The following is a 12,556-nucleotide window of genomic DNA, read 5'->3' on the forward strand; positions in this document are numbered from 1 at the left end:
AAAAAAAACATTAATTCAGCACTGACGATTAAACGCCAAATAAATACAATGAAATCAGGGAAAAAAAGTCATAGAGAGGGTGTTAAAATACACGGAAAAAGGCTCTGACATCCATGGAAAATAAATTAAATAATTAATATAATATGAAACTAAACAGAAGCAAAACCAAAGTAATTACTGTGGCCCACAATAAGCAACGAATGCATATAGTAATGTCAGGAGCAACTCTGAAAAACGTGAAAGAGTTTGTGTACCTTGGAAGCAGGATCACCTGGGATGGGAGAACAAAAAGAGAAGTCGACTGCCGCATACACCAAGCAAGGCTTGCGTTTAACAAAAAATCAAAGATTTTTAAGTCGAATAATATGAATCTAAAACTCCGCAAGCAATTTGCCAAGGCATATGTATGGATCATATTGAAATACGGTTGTGAGACATGGTGCCTTACCGAAAAAGATAAAAAAAGACTAGAGGCCTTCGAGATGTGAAAAAATATATATATATGTCAAAAAAAATCACTGAACTTGATTGTATTTTTTTATCGGGTTAGATATGAGATCATTTTAATTTGTAGAAAAAAAGTGAAACGTATATCTATCTTGACACAGTAGCTCAATCATAAATAATTATCGACGTGCTTATAAGCGACGTGATAGTAATTCTTCACCATAGTTGTTTATCGTATTTGCGATCACAATGAAACATTCGCGAAAACCTTATATTAAATGTCAAAATATTTACGTTTCGCAACGTGTAATCCTGCTGCACAATCACATATTTTAATTTTACCGATGTAAATATGGAAAATATTCCAAAATTGCTTTTTTTTTATTTATTAATTATTTATCATGCTATTTATTGCATTTAGCCGGTGGTTGGCAAGCCAAATGTCAAAAAAGTAGTCGGCATAGTAATTGTTATTAAATTTTCATTTCTTTGTATTAGATACTCCTTACTATTTTGTAAATACAATATGTTGTATTATTTTTTATAGAAAACACCGATTTTTCCCCAGTGAACTGTATTAATTTACGAAGAAAACAAAAAACAAACCGACACGAGCGTTGACTTAGAGATTACACACGCGATGACTTATGAATGCGATAACTTAAGCATGTTCATTATTATTCATTGTGATCGCTTAAATGCTTAGCATGTTTTTAGGCACGTCGACAGTTACTTGTGATTGAGCTACAGGTAGGCCTAAAAATTGCTAACCAAGAGCCTGTTACACAGCAAAAAGTTTTAAAAGTTTTACGTTAAATAATTTTTAGGTTTTTGTAAAAAAATGTTGCTAGTGCAACAATTTTTCTTTCTTTTCTTTCACCTTTAAGTAAGGCCTGAAAAACTATTGGGTATATATCTTCAGACCACTAATTCATTTTATGTTTTTATTTATTTTCTTTCCTGAATCCCCCATCCGTCTCCTGCCAAACTCATTATCCTCTCTTACATTCCTAATCGTATATTATAATATGTATAACGCAAGTATTTTTATCAAAAAAATACTTTAAAACGAGCTCCATCTGCCCTCTAAAAAACAAGTGTTATTAAAAAATAAATATGTTTATTAATATGTAATATTTTTATAAGGACACATTTTGGAAAAATTGTTTTTGACCAGTCTATTTTTTTGTTGGCTGGAATATATTTCTCGGTCCTAAGAAATACAAACTTTTTAATTTAATAAGTATAAATAGTGAATGAGATTCAAGCATTTGATAATATACATACATATAACTTTTAAAGTATCTACTTATCTCTATGGTATGATTGTGATCAATTGAATGATTTTTAATCTACGGATCATTTGTTACGTCGAATTAGTTTGTGTGCAGAAATGTACAATGCTAAATGATTTTTTTACTGAATGGTATTGAAAAAAAAACATTTTGGAAAATACTTAAGTCTGTTTAAATGCTTGCAAGAATTATTACGTTCTTAAATGTCCACTCAATGTTTAGTTTTAATATTTGAGTGAACAAGTTCGCCAGAAGCCAATTTAGAATTAAACATAAATTAACTCTTTCGTCGTCTTATTACATTAGTACTTTATACGGCACAATATATTTTTTATGATACAAAATATTTTTGATGATACAAAATATTTTTGATGAAACAAAATATTTTTGATGAAACAAAATATTTTTGATGTGATAAAATATTTTTGATAAAAAATATTTTTGATAAAAAATATTTTTGATGAAACAAAATATTTTTGATGATATAAAATATTTTTGATACAAAATATTTTTGATGATACAAAATATTTTTTTATAATAAAAAGGACAATTGAAATCTAAATAAATGTACTTATTGCAACAGAGCCGGAGAACATTATTTTTTTATGAACGCGATAATATGGAAGTCTAGGCATTTTAAAAAGGTTTTGTCAATGCTTGGTTTGAGTGATCACTTTACACACTATGAAATATTTACCCCCCTGCTTAATATATAAAACAGAAGGATCTATCAGAACGTTAGTTTTATATGTTTTTTTTTTTTTTAATACTATGGTGAGGATTTTCATGTCAGTGTAATGTGTGTTCTAGCGAAGACGGGTCTCGAAATCGGTAGACATGGAAAAGTCGGCATGTGGTTAAATACAAATATTTACCAACATGTTTGACCACAAAGTTAAAGCTTTAAATATTTTTATAATACGTAACATAATCACGAAATATCGGTAAAAAACACCAGTACAAAAATAAGAATTTCTCAAAAAAAAGTAAGTTTAAATGCCGGACAAATTATTAACTTTAAAATGAACTTTTACACTACAATGACTTACCTGACTTCTTGAAATAATATTTCGGAGACAAATTAAAAATCAAAATTAAAAAGCGCAATATGATGACTATTAATAGCACGACATATATCAACTCCCTCGCTTAGTAAAGAGACTCCCGGACGAAATAAAGAATAGTGATATGAATAAAAACAAAGTAAAATTGGTTTTAAAAATCTTTTTCTTAAATTCTAAGTTAAGTGTGTAAAAAAAAAAAGTTATAAAAAAATGGGGAAACCAAACAATTTAAAACAGTGTCAAAAAAAGTGTTTGTTTATTATTTTTATATATTTCGTTATCAAAAAAGACTTGATTTACTTGTATTTATTTTTTTTAAACTTTTATTTTATTGATATTTTTTAGATTTTTTTAAAAATATTTTATTTAAACATTATTATATTGTGTTACAAAAATGTTTAAAGAGAGAAATCCCTGCAAAAAAACTGATTTTGCAGTTTGGCGGGAATTAAAAAAAATGTTTAGAATTAAAAAAAAAAAAAAAAAAAAAAAAACTGTGACTTGACCTAATAATATGTGATCAAACGGGTTTTTAAAATGATGGTTTTTTTTTAGTCATGAAATTTAAAAATGCGTGAATGGTGGAACAGAGGGTTAAGAAAGACAAGTTTGTCAAGTGGATGATTTTGCCGGATTGGACGGAATGTCTTGTCAAAATGGAATACCTACCTATACTAGTGGCTAGCGTACAAGTACCTTGGGACTAGAAATAACGAGAAACTAGATATAACCTCTTCACTTGGCCACGAAGTCAAGTGACTCGCCAGACGACTTCAACATTTAGACTTGAAACTTTTATTCCAAGTGCGCATTTCGAAAGTCAAGTGCTAAGGTGTTTGATTCAATATTTTTTTAACATTATTTCTGACTACCGCTTGTCAGAGGTATTTGGATTATTTTTCAATTAGTTCTTAGTTCAGTGCCAAAATACGGCGTTTATTGTCAAAAAAATTAAAGTACATACTTGCTATACAAAAAAAGTATTTGACATGCCAAAATTGCAAGAAAATATTCCTAGCAGCTCTACTAGATACAAAAATACCCGTTCTAAAGCTACATATATTATATGTGTATACTATACTACTAATAATGTTAATAATCATGGTTTATTAAAAAAAAAAACAATTTCTTTAACTACTACATACATACTTAAGTAAAAGATTTTTCTGGATCATGTCTAGTCTGCCTAACCAGGTATAACCTATTTTGAGGCGGACATTTTTATGCTACAATAAACAATAACCTGACTACCAACTAGTTAATTTATTATAGAGTTATACAATAATTAAATATACCATTTGTTATTTTCGAATGTTTTTGAGTAAGCTTTCCGATTTTTCTCTACCTAAATCCAGTAACCACTTAAAAAATTATATATTTATTGAATTCAGGTTATGGTTTTGTAACGTTTGGGTAACATATTAAATATTTTGGGGCCCAGAAACCTAAAATTTCTTCTGGTAGTGTTCCTTTTGGGATTAAGTATAATATTTTGCTTGCACAGACATAATTATTCTAGATATATATAATTGCTTTATATCTAATATATCGAATTCCCCGAACAACTTGACGCTGGGGTACCTGATGGGTTTTTTCAAAATTATTTTGTTAATTGATTTTGGAGCAGATTAGAGAGGTTTTACTCAAAATATAGATTAATTAGTGCCTCCATTATCTATTCAGTGGTGCCTCCTCATTGTATTATGCCAAAAGCATGGAATTAATAATAGTCCAGAAACCGCATACGCACATCAAACAGAAGGCGACTCAACTACTCATAAATGAGTAGGTTTACGTTTTGACCTATTAGTTTTTTTGTAGACGTCGCTCAGTACGCAACTCCTGATTCGAATTTAACCATGCCGTGTTGTGTCCTTTTAAAGTGTAGAAATACTGCTGGATCTGAAAGAAACAGGATACTATCACATTTCATGTATAATTATCAAATGAATGTGTTTGTCACAAATGCATTACTTAAAAATTGAATTATTATTCCATCTGTCAGATTGTCGAAGACACAAAATGGAAATTTCGTTAGTGTTGCCAGAGTTGTAAATTTTTTTACCCTACTTTGCTCATATAATAAGAGAAATAATGAAAATTGAACCTCGGATCAAACAACGCCGTGGTGGACACTAGGCCGACATTATCTTTAAAACATAAAATATTATTTAACATGATATAAAAATATCCGTTTTATGTAAAATAAAATTTGTTTTATATTTTAAGTTCTAACTAACTAACTAACTAACCATCACGCCATTTCCCCGGAGGGGTAGGCAGAGAGGATAGAACGCCACACCACTCTGTCCTGGCACACTTCCTTTGCTTCCTTCACATTCATACACCTTCTCATGCACGCACGTCGATTATTCCGACTTTTCACATGACCACTTTCAAGAATTTGTTGTACTTGATCATGCCATGTCTTTCTCGGCCTTCCTCGACTTCTACAACCAGACACATTCGCATCATAAATCTTTTTAGCCGTTCTTTCATCATTCATTCGCTCCACATGACCGAACCATCGCAAAAGACCTTTCTTAATTTTGTCGATAATGCTTAACTCAGCCTTGCATTCTGCTCTAATTTCGACATTAGGGCACCTATCACACATTGTTTTTCCGCACATTCGCCTGAGGGATCGCATTTCAACAGCATTCAGTCTACTTTCGTCCCTTTTTTTCCAACTCCATGCTTCGCTTCCATACATTAGGGTTGGTACCAGAACTCCATTATTTTAAGTTCTAAGTTCATTAATTCATTTTCTCTTATTAAATAAATCTTTAATTATCTACTCTGTTGTGTCAATCAATGTTTCCGAGTGCACAATACGATTTTAGAAAATTAACAAATTGTTTTTTTTTTAACTTACATTTGTGTTATGGTTATATTCTTTGCAATCTGGCAATATTACTCGGTGACTTCAAGTATGCGCGCGGCAAAAATGTATCTAAGTGAGGAGATTATTGGACACAGTTCGATGTATTCAAGTATGATTCTACGCTCCTTCTGGACTATTCTTAATTCTATGGCCAAAAGTTATAATTGAGTTACATAAAATATAATATAGTTGTGTGAGATTAATTAAGGATAAAATGTTACTTATTGACTTGAAGATATGGGAAAGTTTTTTAATTTTTTGTGTTTTAGATTCTATCCTTTCTGTTCATTTAAAATATTTATCAATAATAATGTTTTATAAGATTTACTGATTCAAGTATTTCAGAGCATATTTTTAAATGAACGTGTTTTTTAGGCTGTCCCATTGTGGTTTTACTAAATGTCATGTATTTTGTTTTGTCAATAGGTTAAGAGATTGTTATCCAGACACATTTTTTATTGTATTGACACTGTTAAGTTGCAATACAATAGAATAATAAGTTTATACAAACAAACTCTATTATAATACATATTAACAATAATAATAATACTATATTGTATTAAAAATGAAGAAATTACAAAAATCAAATACTTAGAACACTTAAACACAAAAATTTGAAAAACTAAAAACAAGAATGAAAAAAATATAACTTAAAAAATACATGACTTACTGATAAAAAAAAATACAATTAAAATAAATAAATAACTTTATAAAATTAGCAACTAATAGTCTAAATTCCAAAAACTAAAGCCTAGTAAGGAAAATTCCAAATTATAAAAACAAAAAAAAATATTTGAAAAAAATCTAATAAATGTATTATCGCTTCGGCTTCTTACACATTTGTCTTAGAAATCACATTTGAATTGCGTTCACTCTGCTTTCATTTTTGTTTTGCCAGATCCATGTTTCGATTCCATGCGTAAGTTTCAATGAGAAAGGAAATTAAACGCAATTTTACTTTAAACATTTATCCGGTTAGTAAAACTACAAATCAAATAACCTTTTTACCTACTAGGCCCGATCCACTCATTAATCCGTGCGCCATCTAAATCAATTATCCACCCTTTAATAACAATTTATTTGCCAAATTAATAACAAAAAAAAACACGAAAAGCAGGATCGTAAAAGAGGTTACAGATAAATATATAAGAAGAAATTTTATGTAAATCGTGTAAAATTCATGTAGTCGTCGTGCCAATTGCTAAGGCAGACGCCTTCCTGTAATGAAGTAAAATGGTGTCAGTATCCGAAAGGAAATAATAATGATCTATTATATTCCGTTTGAAGACTTAGTTTTTTAATTTTATTTTTATTTTATAAAATGTAAAGTTGCAACATGTTAACAAAAAGAAATACATAATAAAGCAAAAGTACAGAAACAAAAAAAACGAAACGAAATACCACACCATAAAAGAAGCAACCTCTTGTGCTTTCTGTGAGATTATAATATTGATAATTCAAGTACAAAATACACATTTATAATTCAAAAGATTAATGAAGGTATACGAAATATTTTTTATAAATAAGTGCATATACATATGCATGCAAATGCGCATGCGTGCGCACGTATGTACTATTATACACATACATACGCGAACACGCACACTCACTTTATTGCACATACACATATACCAGAGGCGGTTCCTTAGTATGTGCATAAGTGCAGTGCACTGCCAAGTAAAAATATGTGAAAATAAATAAGTAATTTTTTTGATGAAAAAGTATTTTATAGGTACAAAGAAACAGGGAGTCGTTGCAATATTATACTCGTAAACATCATAATATTCAATACTAGCGCTAAAAGATCTAGCGAGATCGACTCTAGCGGACGATTTTCTCATCTTGTCTACGCATGCGCAATCGTCCCTGTGCATGTTCTGTTTTGCACAATTCTTTGCCCTAAATTTGTATGAAATATGTAATTTCTCCTAAGATCGTCATTTGAGCGAAATAGACAACGCTTTGTACTGGTGAATCGTGCGTTAGAGAGGGAAGATAATAAACACACTTCGGGCATTACAGCATGCGCATGCGCAGATTTGAAGTTTGAAGTTCGTTTGCAATGTCACTTTGAACATGCGTAATGACATGATATTAGTACAAATTTAGTTGATTTAGTATACTATGACGTGTGTATAATGTTAGGGGAATTTAACGTTCCAGGTTCCGATGCGCGGGCTGTCATCTGTCATACTATTGCCCGTTTATCACGTCAGACCTGTCTTATTGTTATAATATTATTGAACTTAATATACAATTGACAAAATGTAAAGAAATGCACTGCCCATGTTTTCGGTCAGGAGCCGCCAGTGACATATACCCACATACATACTATAACATGGCGATAAAAAACATAACATAAGGTTTTCAAGTTGCTTTACAAAAGAATTCGATGTAATGTAGAAAAAAAAAATTAAAAAAAAAAACATATTTCCTTAATTTTAAAGTAAAAAAATATGACTTAAATGTTAAAAAGAACATTTAATTAGGAAGTTTGATGGACAAATATTTTTACCTTGAGCTTGAATTTTGTAAAGACATTGATATTTTTTTTTTCGTCCGGAAAATCATTAAAAAAATAATTTTTTTGAATATATTTTGTCAATTGATGGAACATTAAAATTTGAAAAAATAAAATTTTGTTGGAAATGAAGATGGTTTTTTTTAAAAATCGGTTTAATTATAAATCTTTGTACTCTTTTTACTGAGTTTAAAATACTTGTGTAGAAACCTCCGTATTGTACGAAGTGTTTACCTCCGTATTGTACGTGTAAAATTTAGGTTGGTTTAGCTTAATATCAATAAGCCGTGCATTAAACACCATTTATACGCATTGCTGCTACCGAATAACGCAAAGTTCACGACCATTATAATATATATTATTAAAATAATCCGCGATAAATATACTAACGCCATTAAAATTATCAGCTCCAGAGAAATTAAATTTGCATTCACGCATAATTTTATTCTGCTTTAACTACATCTCATAACAAATTAGCTCCATTTAATGGCATTTTGGAATTAAAGGTAATATATATTTAATTAGTTCCCGTTTCGAAGAATATCGAGTTATTCTTATTTAGTTTTGGTAAATTATGCAATTTGAGTTTCCGAAGTATAGATATGACATAATTTCTCGTAAATAAAGGTATATAATATTTGAAATACGTACCGAATTTGTTGTAAATTTCTATCATGAGGCACTTACATTAAATGACGGGTAAGAGAAATTTCGGATTGGCAATAAACTTTACACTAAGTAAAAAAATATATAAATTGAATCATCGTGTTATCATCTCTATAAAGTAAGTCTAAGTTTTGTCATTTTAAAATTGTACCACCCGTGACGTCACGAGATCAAATCGGTGAATTTTCCGGACATTTAAAAGCAGAACCCCACACCAGTCAAAACAACCACATTTTGTTGAAAAACGAGGCTACCCGGTAACTGGAAATCTATCACAACGATCGATTGATTATTGGTAACATCTTTTCACTTGATCTTCTGATGTGTCTTCTGAAGTTTTTCTTTTATATTAAAAAAAAATTTACTATTTTTTTCGTATATTTTCGAGAAACTTCACCTTACAATTAAATATTTTATTTTTAATTTTTAAAGTGTGTAAGAAATTATTTTTCATGTGAAATTTCCAGTATTATTGAACATCTCAATTGACATTAATAAAATCAATAAATTAATACTTTAAATTTTACGGATTTTCACGAATCATTATTAAGGGTAATATAAAAAAATATTTTTGGTAGTTTCCTTAGATTGCCAGTGGTTTTACATAACCTCGTAGCTACATTATTTTGGAATTGATTTAAAACAAAAAAGTTATTCTCGTTTATTAATAAAATAAAACCTTTTATATTATCCCCCCGAAATTCGCTTTATGGGGTAGGTGGGTTTCAGTAATGTAGCGTTTTTACCGTCGATTCACAATTTTTTAGAGGACGGCTCGTAATGAACAACATTATTTTATACCGTGGTAGTATTAAATGATCATTCCAGTAAAAGGCAAGCGTCAAACGAAACATCTGAGAAAAATATAAGGTTCTTTTGGAATACATTTTTTTTTCATAGCATCGTTAGTTCCGATTTCAAAACAATAAACCGAAGTCTTTTTAATGTATTGCGATTCAAATAAAGTTCTTGTAAGAAATCAAAATCTACCTACAGATACTAACTGCAGGATAAGACTGCATCTCCAACCTATTAATAGAAGATCTGTCTTGAACATCTAATCTCCTTCACCGCGGATATCACATTACTCCAATCAACAGATCTTCTCATAATTAAAATGGAGAAATATAGCGTAAAACTCGGCAAACTAATTAGGCGATCCACTGAAGTTTGAGATCTCCTGGCAATAAAATTTAATTCAAAAACGAATAAACGGCTTTTTTGCCATGGGAATCGGACGATTTGTATTTCGTATGATTTGGATTCATTATTGAGTTTTGTAACAGTCATTAAATCTTCGCTTGATTACAATATTGAGCTATGGAAAAAAATAAATATATATATAGTATTTATTGTGAATGCAGTTAGTTGGTGGAATTTCCTTTTAATTTTTCAAAAATATTACAAAATGAATGGATTAAATTCTACGTTTATTTTTAAAATAAACGAAAGTTAACGACTGTTCTTTTCTAGGTTTATATATAAATCCCCTTTCGTTCAAAATTCCTACCATTATTTCGGTGTATTATTAAACTTGAACTATTGATAGCATATAAGGATGAATATTTAAATATTAAAGTTAGTTTGATAATGCACTAATCAGACGAAATGAATACTTCTGAATACAATAAAATAAACATAAAATTGAATCTCTATCACAACACGGACTATCTCTTCGTTCTAGTAACGAGAGAACCCCTTAAATACCCTTTCATCGCTCTAATTTTCTTGCCTCCTCTTTCACAGTAGTAGCTGCTCGATTGTGGAATAACCTACCCCCAATGTCCATTTGAGTCAATATTAAATTGTCACTATCAAAATATTTAAGTTGTTCCTTTATCTTTCTTCTTTCCTTCCCATCCACTCTCCTCTCTTCATAGTACACTGTTAATTTTTTGAAATTTTATATTTTCTTAATCTTTGTTTTTAATTGTTTATAAAATTGTAAGATTCAATATGTCCATGTACTTGTAATTTTTTCAAAATGAGCGGTTTGGGTAGGTAGGAAGAAATTGCTTTAAGGCAATACCTAGTAGGTGCACTAGAAGTAAAGAATTATTTTTTTGCAACGATTCGCGGACCAACTTTAAAATGTACTCTCCTATACCCAGGATACATAGGTATGGAAATGAATTAGAACAAATATTCGATATCTTCAATACACATTCTGTTCATGAATTAAAACGAATTCTCACTCGTTATTTTTTAGAAAAATAATGGATTTATTTTTAAATATATTATTAAACTTTACTTTGTTTCCTGGAATATGTAATTTTTTATTCCTTTTTTTAACATGTTAAAGATAATTTTAAATTGTACATTGGTGGATTTATTGCCAAATGGATGATTTCATTAAATAGAGGTAATTTTTTTTAGTCATTTAACTATTTTTATTTTTTATTTTTGTTTTATTGCTCAAAAAACTTTTATTTTTTTAAGTACTTATGTTGTATAATTTTTTTATTATTATTATCTAGTTATGCTCAACTTTACTGTGTTATATTTATATTTAGTATATAAGGTTTTCTTATAATTATTGCTTTTTTTTATTAAGAAATGTTATGTTTCTTTTTAACTTGTTGTATTATATGTTTGCAAAATTGTTTAGTTTCAATAAATCTATTATTTCTTACTATGTAATTCATGATCATTGTGCACTGCTGTGATTATTTCTGTAAATTGTTATTTTTTTGTAAAAGGTTCTTTGAACCGTTGATGTATAAATAAATAAATATGCCTGCCTTTATATGTATTTAAATTGTATATGTATATAAAGTGTTAAATAAATAAATCTAGTCTAAATACTCATATTATATATATGGATGCCTTATTAAAGTATCTGATAATAATTTACTTATATATATTTTTGACAGAGATGATGCATTGAGAATACGGAAGTCTGGGAATTTACAAAGCTTATGCTCTGAAATCAGCTAAGATAAGTGATCATAAAACACACTGCGTAACATTTACCATTCTGCCTATAGGTAGTTGACTTTTATATTCACATTGGCGGCCTCCGTGGTGTGGTGGTCAAGACGCTTGACTCACAGACGGAAGGTTCCGGGTTCGATTCCCGGTGAGAACACAAAAATTAAATGTGATTTTTCTCAAGCCTGGGTGTTCTGTGATGTAATTCACCGCTGTAATTGGGCCTCCTGGCCTGTTGTGGTGCAAAAATAATAAAAATAAAAAAAAATAAAAAAAAAATGGAATTTTTCGATTCTTTGTAACATGCTTGGTTTGAATATTACATTTGCATGTGTGTTGACGCACTATAGAGAATAAAAGTACGCAGAAAAATGGCGACATCTATCAGGGAAGTTACCTAAAGAGGTAAGATTTTTTATACAGCGCACTAAATTCGGCGAACGCGCATTTGCGGTCGCAGGCCCTACGGCATGGAATGCTCTTCCAGCAGAGGTGCGAAACTGTGAGAGTGAAGTAATGTTTCGGAAGGAACTTAAAATCCACTTGTTCTCTAAATCATTTGAATAAATCCTTAGCGTGTGATGAGTAAATTGTTTTTCTTAAATTAAAAAAGTTAAAATTCAATTTATATCTTCATATAATCTCTTTAAAAAGCGCTCTTGAGGTATTTTATTTCGACCATGGCGCTATATAATAAGACTACGGCGAGAGTTTAAACATCGACACTTTTAAACTTATAATATTAGAA

The sequence above is a fragment of the Micrasema longulum genome, unplaced genomic scaffold, assembly GCF_059751315.1.
Source record: "Micrasema longulum isolate JH-2025_06_02 unplaced genomic scaffold, ASM5975131v1 h1tg001269l, whole genome shotgun sequence".
NCBI classification, from domain to species: domain Eukaryota; kingdom Metazoa; phylum Arthropoda; class Insecta; order Trichoptera; family Brachycentridae; genus Micrasema; species Micrasema longulum.